Source organism: Leucopleurus acutus (genome assembly GCF_964270905.1).
Source record: "Leucopleurus acutus genome assembly, chromosome: 2".
Taxonomy (NCBI): domain Eukaryota; kingdom Metazoa; phylum Chordata; class Mammalia; order Artiodactyla; family Delphinidae; genus Leucopleurus; species Leucopleurus acutus.
Genome location: NC_139143.1, coordinates 143333709 through 143347718, shown reverse-complemented (window position 1 = coordinate 143347718; position 14010 = coordinate 143333709). Strand labels below are relative to the sequence as shown.

General features: G+C 40.3%; 1 protein-coding gene across 1 annotated transcript in view; it reads left to right on the top strand.

Annotated features, from left to right (window-relative positions):
• The first annotated feature begins 203 nt into the window (after positions 1–203).
• The window catches only part of FGGY (FGGY carbohydrate kinase domain containing), a 422532-nt gene continuing 408725 nt past the window's right edge, over positions 204–14010 (top strand). Inside the window, exon 1 of the mRNA XM_082834792.1 lies at positions 204–299. The gene's annotated coding sequence lies outside the window, so the exon portion shown is untranslated. The remainder of the gene's footprint in view (positions 300–14010) is intronic.

Genomic DNA, 14010 nt, shown 5'->3' with positions numbered 1-14010 from the left:
AAAAAAACCAAAAAACCTCGGGGAGGCGGGAAGAAACCGGAAGAGGATGCAGTCCACTCCAACCGACAGGCGACAGCCGCAGGAGGCCACGGCAGGGCGCAGGCGCGGGCCAATCCCGGGTCCCGTTCAAAGGGCCAATCGGGGCGAGTTTTACAGGGGCCGTGGCCGGCGGGGGCGGGGGCGGGGGCGGGGCCGCGCAGAGGGCGGGTCGGACCGCCCAACCTCGGTTGGGCTTGGTGCGGCTCCGCGCGGTTATCGGCCGGGCCGCGCTAGCTAAAATGTAATTTCAGATTGGACAAGTAAGTGACCCTCCGCCCAGTCCCACGTGTGTATCAGGGGCTTTAGCAAAAGCGCAGGCTCGCAGCGCGCACGTTCTCCGGCTCGAGAGCGCACCCGGGCCCAAGCCTCCCTCCCCTTACCCGCAGTCGCTGCCTCCTCTTCCTCCTCTGGCCGCCTGAGTCTTAACGCCAACGCCAGGGGTGCGTTGGCCCCCGAGACCTTGTTGAGTCCACTGTGTCCGCTCCTGGGTGAGGCGTACGGCCACTCAAGAGAAGGGTGGGCCTTTACTGCATCCCCAACGCTGCCTAGGAGATGTCTGGAACCCGGGGTCCCCTGTCATCACTATCCAGTTAACTATGTTAATTTTCTCTCTCCCCCCTTCCCACCGTATTTTAGGACATTTCCCCAGGCATTTTTGAACCTTTTAATTCCAGTCTGGCTACCTAAGGCATTTTAAGGCCAGTGCTGCTTGTAGCTTTCAGCAGCTTATGGTAATGTTTGAGGTGCAATTTAGTTTAGATGGTATAATGCTCTTTGGCTACAGTTATCCTGGGTAGGAAAGGCCTAGGAGTGTGTTTCTATTTTTATTAAAGTCCTTTCTTTTTAAGATGAACAAGATGCAAAATGGTGAATTCCCCTAATCATTGGCTATTTTCCACTAAAGCACTTCTCATGTCTTAACTAATTTCGTCTCTAAATTAAAAAGTCAAGTCATTTACAAGATAGGGAAGAGCAGCCATTATTAGGTTACTTTTTAAAATAGGATATCAGGAGGGAGAGCGTGGTTATGCTTTTGAACCACAAGTCAGTAAGAAAGAAGGCAAGCCTTCTCTTAGTTCGTAACTGGTATATAGATGGTAGAATTCTGCTTTGTTTTGTTTTGCTTGCTTTTCCCCTCTTTCCTATGATCCACCGACTGCATATCATGAAATTGTACTTTTTAACTTGCCAGCTGGGTCTTCCAGCCTTTTGACTGCCTCCTGGTCTTCTGGGAATCTCCTGTTAATGAGGTCCTGTGGTTGGCTTTTGACTTGGTGGCCACTGGCCTGGCTCTTGGAGAGAGCCAGCTGAGGAGGGCGTCCTGGTGGGAGGCTCCAAGAACTCTTATTAAGGATGATTGAGGGAACAGAGAGGGTGAGAAGGGCCTGGAGATTGATTTTGAGGGGGAGGGAGGTTGGCAGCCTCCCTGCTGGATTTGGAAGTCAAAACATGTGTATTGGGAGAAAGGAGTAACCCAGAGGGTGGAGATCTGTGTCTTTCTGGATGAAATTAAGAAGTTTACTGGGAGGAGACTGAGCCTTCTTCCAGGCTGTGTTAATTTTTACTGTGGGCCTTGTCTTTTCCTGGAATCTGGTTCTCTTTCCCTAACCTTTCACTTGGTTCAAATCACAGTCAATTACCAGCTGGTTCTGAAAACAGTTTGAGGTAGTGAATCTTACCCTTAAGCTCACAGCCAGAGTGGGACCCCCCCCCCCACGCAAAGTATTTGAAATAATTATTTTACCAGAATGTACTACAGAGATTATTCAACCTCTTACCTGTGCATATTTTTATAAGGTGGAATTTAGAGTCAACCCAGCTGATGTAAGAGGCGGTCATCCAAACCAGCTCTTGTGTTCATTTGTTTGTTCACTAATTTGGGAATGTGTTCTTGGCCTGGCATTGTGGTAGGCTCTGGGAAAGCAAGGATGAACAAGACTTGGTCTTTGCTTTCAAGCTTTCATCCAGTCTGCTTCTGTCTAGTCTGGCAAGGGAGATTATATGATAGTGAGCTTAGTGCTGTAGCAAGGTAGAAGAAGATTCTTCTCTCTAATGGGCTGTATGGGAAAAGAATCTAAAAAAAGAGTGGATAGATGTATATGTAGAACTGATTCACTTTGCTGTACACTTGAAACTAACATAACGTTGTAAATCAAGTATACTCCAATAAAAATAAAAAAAAAAAAAAGATTCTCAGCAGTTGAGAGAAGTCCAAATGGCCCAATATAGGCTTTTATTGAAAACTTCTCAGAGGAGATAATACCCAAGTTGAGTTGCAAAGCATCGGTGTGATTGGGTTGGAGAAAGACAGAGGAAAGGGGATTATCTGACTTGGAACAGTATGGGCAAAGCTATGCAAGTCTGGTGCATTGTTGATTAGTATGGGCAGACTGGAAAGGGTAAGGGGAAATCACCAGAAAGGAGGTTCGGGAGAGTGAAAAGCCCAGATCAGGGAAGGTCAGGTGAATCAGGTTAAGGGAGTTTGAAATGCATCTCCAGAGCAAGCAGCAGCTATTGAAGTGACACTGTCAGATTTGTGTTTTAGAAAGTTAATTCTGGCTGCAGGGTGGAGAATGAATTGGAGTGGTGAAGATTGGAGAGAGGCTATTATAATGCAGGTGAGAGATGGGTTAGTGTAGTAGCTATGTGACTAGAGGAGAGAGATTAGAATAGAATGGTTAGGAATTAATTACTGATTGAATGTAGGGGATGAAGAAAGGATGTAGCAGTCAAGGTACCACAGGAAAGAAAAGGCATTCCCCACTAGGATATTTTTCAACAGCTTTATTGAGGTATACGTGACATACAGTAAACTGTACATATATAAAGTGTCTAATTTGAGAAGTTTCAACGTATGTATTTATCCATGAAACCATCATTACAATCAAGATAAAGAACATTTCTAATACCCCCAAAGATTGCTCATGCCCCTTTCTAATCCCTCCAAGAACCAGTGAGTTGTTTCTGTCACTATTTAAACTCTTTTAGGATTTTGTCTGTGGGGTCATACAATATGTGTCTTTTGTGTGCGGTGGCTTTTCCTTAGCATAATCCTCTTGAGTTTATCCAGGTTATGTGTGCATGCATAGTGTTTTTTTTTTTTTTTTCCTGAGTACAACTATACCATATTTAGTTTATCCACTAACCCATTGATGGACATTTGGATTATTTGCTGCTTTTTGGCTACTACAAATAAAGCCGGTATCCATATTTGTATAAATGTCTTTGTACAGCCTTCATTTCTATTAGTTAAATACTTAAAAGTGGAACAGCTAGTTCACATGGTAGGTGTATATTTAACTTAAGAAACAGCCAAACCGTATTTCAAAGTGATTCCAGTTGCTCCAACTGGTGTGATCAGTCTTTTAAATTTTAGCTATTCTAATAATGTGGAATCCTCTCATGGGGTTCTATCATGCACTTCCTTAATGACTAATAATTTCAAACTTCTTATCATGTTGCTTATTTCCCTGTGTATATTTCATATATCTTCTTGGTTGAAGTGTTTATGTCTTTTGTCCACTTTTTAAAAATGGGCTGTTTGTTTCCTTATTGACTTTCAAGAGGTTTATTTTGTTGTTGTTTTTTGCGGTATGCGGGCCTTTCACTGTTGTGGCCTCGCCCGTTGCGGAGCACAGGCTCCGGACGTGCAGGCTCCGCGGCCATGGCTCACGGGCCTAGCCGCTCCGCGGCATGTGGGATCTTCCCGCACCGGGACACGAACCCGTGTCCCCTGCATCGGCAGGCGGACTCTCAACCACTGCGCCACCAGGGAAGCCCAAGAGGTTTTTATATATATTCTCATTAATAAGTTCTTTATCACAGCTGTGATCTGCAAATATTTTATCCCATTTCGTGGCTTATATTTTCATTTTCTTAGCAGTGTCTTTTGAAAAGCAGAGTTCTTAATTTTGCTGAAGTCTAATTTATCAATTTGTAATTTTGATAATGTAAATTTTATCAATTTATTCCTTTATGGGCCATGGTTTTGGTATCTTAGAAATCATGCCTAGCCTGAGATCTCAAATATTTTCTCCCATTTTTCTTTTAAGAAGCTTTATTGTTTTTTATTTTACATTAAATCCAGGATCCATTTCATGTTAACCTGTAGGACCAGATGTGGACAAAGTTTATTTTTTTCATATGGTATCAGTTGTTCCAGCACCATTTGCTAAAATATCCTTTCTCCATTGAATTGTCTTTGTACCTTTGATCAGAATCAATTTACCATGTGTATATGTGGGCCCATTTTTGGATGTTTTATTTTGTTCCATTGATTTCTTTGTCTGTTTTAATGCTAGTACCACTTAGTTTTGATGACTGTAGTTTTGTAATAAGTATTAAAATCAGGTAGTATAAGTCCTTCAACTTTGTTCTTTTTAAAAGTTATATTGGTTATTCTGCATCTGTTACATTTCCATTTTACAGTCATTTTGTCAGATTCAAAATAAAGGCCTGTTGAGATTTGAATTGGAACTTCATTTAATTTATACATTAGTTTGGGGAGAGAATTGACTTCTTAAATATTGAGTTTTCTGACCCATGGACACAGTATATCTGTTCATTTATTTAGGTCTTCCTTAATTTCTCTCAGCAGTGTCTTTTAGCTTTCAGTAGATGGGTCTTTGTCAGGTTATCTGTAGGTATTTCACATTTTTTGACGCTATTGTAAACAGTATTGTCTTCTTGGATTTCAACTTTCAATTGTTTGTTACTACTTATATATTGATCATATATCCTGCCATCTTGCTAACTGACTTATTAGCTCTAATAGCTTTTTTGTGGGTACCATCAGATTCTTTATGTGATCATGTTATCTGTGAATAAAGACAGTTTTACTTCTTCCTTTCAATGAGGATGTCTTTTATTTTTCTTGCTATAGTGCGCTGGCTAGAATCTCCACGCAGTGTTGTGTAGAAGTGATGAGAGCAAATGTCTTGCCTTGTTCCTGAGCTTAGGGAAAAGCATTCATATCTTCAGCATTATGATTTATGATGTTAGTTGTATATTTTTTGTAGAAGCTCTTTATCAGGTTTAGGAAATTCCATTCTATTCCATCTTTGCTAAAAGGGTTTTAGGAAGTTCCATTCTATTCCATCTTTGCTGAAACATTTTTTTCTTTGTTTTTTTTTTTTTTAACATCTTTATTGGAGTATAATTGCTTTACAATGATATGTTAGTTTCAGCTTCACAACAAAATGAATCAGTTATATATATACATATATTCCCATATCTCTTCCCGCTTGCGTCTCCCTCCCTCCCACCCTCCCTATCCCACCCCTCCAGGCGGTCACAAAGCACCGAGCTGATCTCCCTGTGCTATGCGGCTGCTTCCCACTAGCTATCTACCTTACGTTTGGTAGTGTATATATGTCCATGCCTCTTTATCGCTTTGTCACCGTTTACCCTTCCCCCTCCCCATAGCCTCAAGTCCATTCTCTAGTAAGTCTGTGTCTTTATTCCTGTTTCACCCCTAGGATTTTCATAACATTTTTTTTTTAAATTCCATATATATGTGTTAGCATACGGTATTTGTCTCTCTCTTTCTGACTTACTTCACTCTGTATGACAGACTCTAGGTCTATCCACCTCATTACAAATAGCTCAATTTCGTCTCTTTTTATGGCTGAGTAATATTCCATTGTATATATGTGCCACATCTTCTTTATCCATTCATCCGATGATGGACACTTAGGTTGTTTCCATCTCTGGGCTATTGTAAATAGAGCTGCAATGAACATTTTGGTACATGACTCTTTTTGAATTATGGTTTTCTCAGGGTATATGCCCAGTAGTGGGATTGCTGGGTTATATGGTAGTTCTATTTGTAGCTTTTTAAGGAACCTCCATACTGTTCTCCACAGTGGCTGTATCAATTTACATTCCCACCAACAGTGCAAGAGTGTTCCCTTTTCTCCACACCCTCTCCAGCATTTATTGTTTCTAGATTTTTTGATGATGGCCATTCTGACTGGTGTGAGATGATATCTCATTGTAGTTTTGATTTGCATTTCTCTCATGATTAGTGATGTTGAGCATTCTTTCATGTGTTTGTTGTCACTCTGTATATCTTCTTTGGAGAAATGTCTATTTAGGTCTTCTGCCCATTTTTGGATTGGGTTGTTTGTTTTTTCGTTATTAAGCTGCATGAGCTGCTTATAAATTTTGGAGATCAATCCTTTGTCAGTTGCTTCATTTGCAAATATTTTCTCCCATTCTGAGGGTTGTCTTTTGGTCTTCTTTATGGTTTCCTTTGCTGCGCAAAAGCTTTTAAGTTTCATTAGGTCCCATTTGTTTACTCTTGTTTTTATTTCCATTTCTCTAGGAGGTGGGTCAAAAAGGACCTTGCTGTGATTTATGTCATAGAGTGTTCTGCCTATGTTTTCCTCTAAGAGTTTGATAGTTTCTGGCCTTACATTTAGGTCTTTAATCCATTTTGAGCTTATTTTTGTGTATGGTGTTAGGGAGTGATCTAATTTCATACTTTTACATGTAGCTGTCCAGTTTTCCCAGCACCACTTATTGAATAGGCTGTCCTTTCTCCACTGTACATTTCTGCCTCCTTTGTCAAAGATAAGGTGACCGTATGTGCGTGGGTTTATCTCTGGGCTTTCTATCCTGTTCCATTGATCTATCTTTCTGTTTTTGTGCCAGTACCATACCGTCTTGATAACTGTAGCTTTGTAGTATAGTCTGAAGTCTGGGAGCCTGATTCCTCCAGTTCCTTCTTTCGTTCTCAAGATTGCTTTGGCTATTCGGGGTCTTTTGTGTTTCCATACAAATTGCAAAATTTTTTGTTCTAGTTCTGTGAAAAATGCCAGTGGTAGTTTGATAGGGATTGTATTGAATCTATAGATTGCTTTCGGTAGTAGAGTCATTTTCACAATGTTGATTCTTCCAATCCAATAACATGGTATATCTCTCCATCTATTTGTATCATCTTTAATTTCTTTCATCAGTGTCTTATAATTTTCTGCATACAGATCTTTTGTCTCCTTAGGTAGGTTTATTCCTAGATATTTTATTCTTTTTGTTGCAATGGTAAATGGGAGTGTTTTCTTGATTTCACTTTCAGATTTTTCATCATTAGTATATAGGAATGCCAGAGATTTCTGTGCATTAATTTTGTATCCTGCCACTTTACCAAATTCATTGATTAGCTCTAGTAGTTTTCTGGTAGCATCTTTAGGGTTCTCTATGTATAGTATCATGTCATCTGCAAACAGTGACAGCTTTACTTCTTCTTTTCCGATTTGGATTCCTTTTATTTCCTTTTCTTCTCTGATTGCTGTGGCTAAAACTTCCAAAACTATGTTGAATAGCAGTGGTGAGAGTGGGCAACCTTGTCTTGTTCCTGATCTTAGTGGAAATGCTTTCAGTTTTTCACCATTGAGGATGATGTTGGCTGTGGGCTTGTCATATATGGCCTTTATTATGTTGAGGAAAGTTCCCTCTATGCCTACTTTCTGCAGGGTTTTTATCATAAATGGGTGTTGAATTTTGTCAAAAGCTTTCTCTGCATCTATTGAGATGATCATATGGTTTTTCTCCTTCAGTTTGTTAATATGGTTTATCACATTGATAGATTTGCGTATATTGAAGAATCCTTGCATTCCTGGAATAAACCCCACTTGATCATGGTGTATGATCCTTTTAATGTGCTGTTGGATTCTGTTTGCTAGTATTTTGTTGAGGATTTTTGCATCTATGTTCATCAGTGATATTGGCCTGTAGTTTTCTTTCTTTGTGACGTCTTTGTCCGGTTTTGGTATCAGGGTGATGCTGGCCTCGTAGAAGGAGTTTGGGAGTGTTCCTCCCTCTGCTATATTTTGGAAGAGTTTGAGAAGGATAGGTGTTAGCTCTTCTCTAAATGTTTGATAGAATTCGCCTGTGAAGCCATCTGGTGCTGGGCTTTTGTTTGTTGGAAGATTTTTAATCACAGTTTCAATTTCAGTGCTTGTGATTGGTCTGTTCATATTTTCTATTTCTTCCTGATTCAGTCTTGGCAGGTTGTGCATTTCTAAGAATTTGTCCATTTCTTCCAGATTGTCCATTTTATTGGCATAGAGCTGCTTGTAGTAATCTCTCATGATCTCTTTTATTTCTGCAGTGTCAGTTGTTACCTCTCCTTTTTCATTTCTAATTCTATTGATTTGAGTCTTCTCCCTTTTTTTCTTGATGAGTCTGGCTAGTGGTTTATCTATTTTGTTTATCTTCTCAAAGAACCAGCTTTTAGTTTTATTGATCTTTGCTATTGTTTCCTTCATTTCTTTTTCATTTATTTCTGATCTGATTTTTATGATTTCTTTCCTTCTGCTAGCTTTGGGGTTTTTTTGTTCTTCTTTCTCTAATTGCTTGAGGTGCAAGGTTAGGTTGTTTATTCGAGATGTTTCCTGCTTCTTAAGGTGGGCTTGTATTGCTATAAACTTCCCCCTTAGAACTGCTTTTGCTGCATCCCACAGGTTTTGGGTCGTTGTGTCTCCATTGTCATTTGTTTCTAGGTATTTTTTGATTTCCTCTTTGATTTCTTCAGTGATCACTTCGTTATTAAGTAGTGTATTGTTTAGCCTCCATGTGTTTGTATTTTTTACAGATCTTTTCCTGTAATTGATATGTAGTCTCATGGCGTTGTGGTCAGAAAAGATACTTGATACAATTTCAATTTTCTTAAATTTACCAAGGCTTGATTTGTGACCCAAGATATGATCTATTCTGGAGAATGTTCCATGAGCACTTGAGAAAAATGTGTATTCTGTTGTTTTTGGATGGAATGTCCTATAAATATCAATTAACTGCATCTCGTTTAATGTATCATTTAAAGCTTGTGTTTCCTTATTTATTTTCATTTTGGATGATCTGTCCATTGGTGAAAGTGGGGTGTTAAAGTCCCCTACTATGAATGTGTTACTGTCGATTTCCCCTTTTATGGTTGTCAGTATTTGCCTTATGTATTGAGGTGCACCTATGTTGGGTGCATAAATATTTACAATTGTTATATTTTCCTCTTGGATTGATCCCTTGATCATTATGTAGTGTCCTTCTCTGTCTCTTCTAATAGTCTTTGTTTTAAAGTCTATTTTGTCTGATATGAGAATTGCTACTCCAGCTTTCTTTTGATTTCCATTTGCATGAAATACCTTTTTCCATCCCCTTACTTTCAGTCTGTATGTGTCTCTAGGTCTGAAGTGGGTCTCTTGTAGACAGCAAATATATGGGTCTTGTTTTTGTATCCATTCAGCCAATCTGTGTCTTTTGGTGGGAGCATTTAGTCCATTTACATTTAAGGTAATTATCGATATGTGTGTTCCTATTCCCATTTTCTTAATTGTTTTGGGTTCGTTATTGCAGGTCCTTTCCTTCTTTTGTGTTTCTTGCCTAGAGAAGTTCCTTTAGCAGTTGTTGTAGAGCTGGTTTGGTGGTGCTGAACTCTCTCACTTTTGCTTGTCTGTAAAGGTTTTAATTTCTCCATCAAATCTGAATGAGATCCTTGCTGGGTAGAGTAATCTTGGTTGCAGGTTTTTCTCCTTCAATACTTTCAATATGTCCTGCCACTCCCTTCTGGCTTGCAGAGTTTCTGCTGAAAGATCAGCTGTTATCCTTATGGGGATTCCCTTGTGTGTTATTTGTTGTTTTTCCCTTGCTGCTTTTAATATGTTTTCTTTGTATTTAATTTTTGACAGTTTGATTAATATGTGTCTTGGCGTATTTCTCCTTGGATTTATCCTGTATGGGACTCTATGTGCTTCCTGGACTTGATTAACTATTTCCTTTCCCATATTAGGGAAGTTTTCAACTATAATCTCTTCAAATATTTTCTCAGTCCCTTTCTTTTTCTCTTCTTCTTCTGGAACCCCTATAATTCGAATGTTGGTGCGTTTAATGTTGTCCCAGAGGTCTCTGAGACTGTCCTCAGTTCTTTTCATTCTTTTTTCTTTATTCTGCTCTGCAGTAGTTATTTCCACTATTTTATCTTCCAGGTCACTTATCCGTTCTTCTGCCTCAGTTATTCTGCTATTGATCCCATCTAGAGTACTTTTAATTTCATTTATTGTGTTGTTCATCGTTGCTTGTTTCATCTTTAGTTCTTCTAGGTCCTTGTTAACTGATTCTTGCAATTTGTCCATTCTATTGTCCATTCTATCTCCAAGATTTCGGATCAACCTTACTATCATTATTCTGAATTCTTTTTCAGGTAGACTGCCTATTTCCTCTTCATTTGTTAGGTCTGGTGGGTTTTTATCTTGCTCCTTCATCTGCTGTGTGTTTTTCTGTCTTTTCATTTTGCTTATCTTACTGTGTTTGGGGTCTCCTTTTTTTTTTTTGCAGGCTGAAGGTTCGTAGTTCCTGTTGTTTTTTGTGTCTGTCCCCAGTGGCTAAGGTAGGTTCAGTGGGTTGTGTAGGCTTCCTGGTGGAGGGTACTAGTGCCTGTGTTCTGGTGTATGAGGCTGGATCTTGTCTTTCTGGTGGGCAGGTCCACGTCTGGTGGTGTGTTTTGGGGTGTCTGTAGACTTATTATGATTTTGGGCAGCCTCTCTGCTAATGGGTGGGGTTGTGTTCCTGTCTTGCTAGTTGTTTGGCATAGGATGTCCAGCACTGTAGCTTGCTGGTCGTTGAGTGAAGCTGGGTGCTGGCGTTGAGATGGAGATCTCTCGGAGATTTTTGCTGTTTGATATTATGTGCAGCTGGGAGGCCTCTTGTGGACCAGTGTCCTGAAGTTGGCTCTCCCACCTCAGAGGCACAGCACTGAGTCCTGGCAGCAGCACCAAGAGCCTTTCATCCACAGGGCTCCTTAATTTGGGATGATTCGTTGTCTATTCAGGTATTCCACAGATGCAGGATATATCAAGTTGATTGTGGAGCTTTAATCCGCTGCTTCTGAGGCTGCTGGGAGAGATTTCCCTTTCTCTTCTTTGTTCTCACAGTTCCCAGGGGCTCAGCTTTGGATTTGGCCCCGCCTGGCGTGTAGGTCGCCGGAGGGCGTCTGTTCTTTGCTCAGACAGGACGGGGTTAAAGGAGCCGCTGATTCGGAGGCTCTGGCTCACCCAGGCCGGGGGGTAGGGAGGGTCACAGAGTGCAGGGCGGGCCTGCAGCGGCAGAGGCCGGCGTGACGCTGCAGCCTGAGGCGTGCCGTGCGCTGTCCCGGGGGAGCCGTCCGCGGATCCCGGGACCCCGGCAGCGGCGGGCTGCACAGGCTCCCCGGAAGGGCGTGTGGCTAGTGACCTGCGCTCGCACACAGGCCTCCCAGCGGCGGCAGCAGCGGCCTTAGCGTCCCATGTCCGTCTCTGGGCTCCGCACTCTTAGCCGCGGCTCGCGCCCGTCCCCGGAGCTCTCCCAAGCAGCGTTCCCAATCCCCCCTCCTCGTGCACCAGGAAACAAAGAGGGACGTAAAAGTCTCTTGCCTCTTCGGCAGGTCCAGACCCCTCCCCGGACTCTCTCCCGGCCAGCCGCGGCGCACCAACGCCCTGCAGGCTGTGTTCACGCCGCCAACCTCAGTCCTCTCCCGGCGCTCCGACAAAAGCCGGAGCCTCAGCTCCCAGTCCCGCCCGCCCCGGCGGGCGAGCAGACAAGCCTCTCGGCTGGTGAGTGCCGGTCGGCCCGATCCTCTGCGTTGGAATCTGTCCGCTTTGCCCTCCGCACCCCTGTTGCTGTGCTCTCCTCCGCGGCTCCCAAGCTCCCCCACTCCGCCTCCCGAAGTCTCCACCCGCGAAGGGGCTTCCTAGTGTGTGGACACTTTTCCTCCTTCACAGCTCTCTCCCGCTGGTACAGGACCCGTCCCTATCCTTTTGTCTCTGTTTAGTTTTTTCTTTTGCCCTAACCAGGTACGTGGGGGGTTCCTTGCCTTTTGGGAGGTCTGAGGTCTTCTGCCAGCGTTCAGTAGGTGCTCCGTAGGAGTTGTTCCACGCGTAGATGTATCTCTTTGTTTTTTTTAAATGAAGAATGGGTATTGTATTTTGTCAGTTGCTTTTTTCTGTAACTATTGAGATCATCATTTTTCAGACTCTTAATATGATTAATTACATTCATATTTTGGGGGGGGAATGTTAAATTAACTTTGTATTCCTGAGATAAATCCCAGGACCTATATTATCCTTTTTATATTTTGTTGGATTCTGTTCTATTTGCTAAAATTTTAAGAATATTTGCATCTGTGTTAATGATGGGTATTGATATAGTTTCTTTCCTTGTATCTTAGGTTTTGTTATCAAGATAATTCTGGCCTCATAGAATGAACAGGCAAGTATTTCCTTCTTTTCAGTTTTCTGTAAGAATTTGTGTAGAATTGCCATTATTTCTTTTCTTAAATATCTAGTAGAGTTCATCAGTTGAAGCCATTGGGCTTGGAGTTTTTTTATGGGGGAGACGGAGAAGTCAACTGATTTAATAATATAGGACTATTCAGATTATCTGTTTCTCCTTGAATGAGGTTTGATAGTTTGTGTATTTCAAGGAATTTGTACATATCATCTAAGTTGCTCATAATATCCCCTTATTATCATTTTAATATTTATAGAATCTGTTGTAATTTCATCTCCTCATTCCTAAGACTGGTTATTTGTCTCTTTTCTTTTTATTTTCTTGATCACTCTGGCCAGAAATTTATTAATATTATTGATCATTTCAAAGAACCAGCTTTTGGTTTCATTTATTTTCTTTATTGTTTTCCTTTTCTTTTTTAACTTACTGATTTCTGCTCTAAAATTTATTATTTCCTTTCTTCTGTTAACTTTGGGCTCCTCTTACTCATTTCTTTCTAATTTATTAAGGTAGAAATTAAGATCATTTACTTGAGACTTTCCTAAGATAGGCATTTGATGCTGTAAATTTCTAAGTATTGCTTCAACTGCATCCCACAACTTTTGCTGTTTTTATTTTCATTCAGTGAATATACTTTCTAGTTGTTTTTAATGTCTTTTTGACCTATGGTTATATAGAAGTATGTTATTCAGTTTCCAAATATTTGAGGGTGTTCCACATATCTAACTATTATTGACTTTTAATTCTGCTGTAGTCACAGAGAGTACTTTGTATGACTTGAATCCTTTTAACTTTTTGAGACTTGTTTCATGGCTCAGAATGTGGTCTGTCTTGGTAAATGTTCCACGTACACTTGAAAAGAATGTGTAGTCTGCTCTTGTTGGGTAGAGTGCTTTTTACATGTCAGTTAGGCAGCTTCATTGACTACTCTTAATGTTTTATATACTTGCTGATTTTCTATCTGTTCTACCAATTATTGAGTGACATATTTAATTCTCCCATGATAATTGTAGACATATGCATTTCTCCTTGCAGTTCTATCAGATTTTGCTTTATGTATTCTGATGCTCTGTTATTATGTGCATTAATATTTAGGATTTTTAGGTCATCTTGGTGAATCATCCCCTTTATTATTTCATAATTTCTGATGATATGTTTTGCTCTGATAGCTACTTAATCATTATTCCTGATAATATTTTTACTTTAAAATCTACTTAATGTTATGTTAATACAGCAAACTTCAGCTTTCTTTTGATTGCTCTTTTATGGTATATCTTTCCTTCCTTCTGCTTGTTAACCTATTTGTCTCCTTATATTTAAAGTGGGCTTCTTTTAGGCAGCATATAGTTAGACTGGGTAACAAAGCAAGGCCTAACAATCTCTGCTTTTTAATTAGGGTGTTTAGACTATATATAATGCAATTCATGTGGTTTGTTTTAAACATATCATCTTGCTTTTTTTTTTCTATTTGTTCCATCTGTTTCTTGGTCTCTTTTCTCTCTTTTTTTGTCTTCTTTTAAATTAATTTTTTTAAATTCCATTTTCCCCCTTTATTGGCTAATTAGGCATATCCTTTTTTCACATATTATTTTAGTGGTTGCTTTAAGGTTTATAGTGTACATCTTTAATTTATCAGAGTCAACTTTCAAGTGGTATTATACCACTTCATATGTAATATAAAACCATATAATGATGTATTTCTAATTCTTGTCTCAT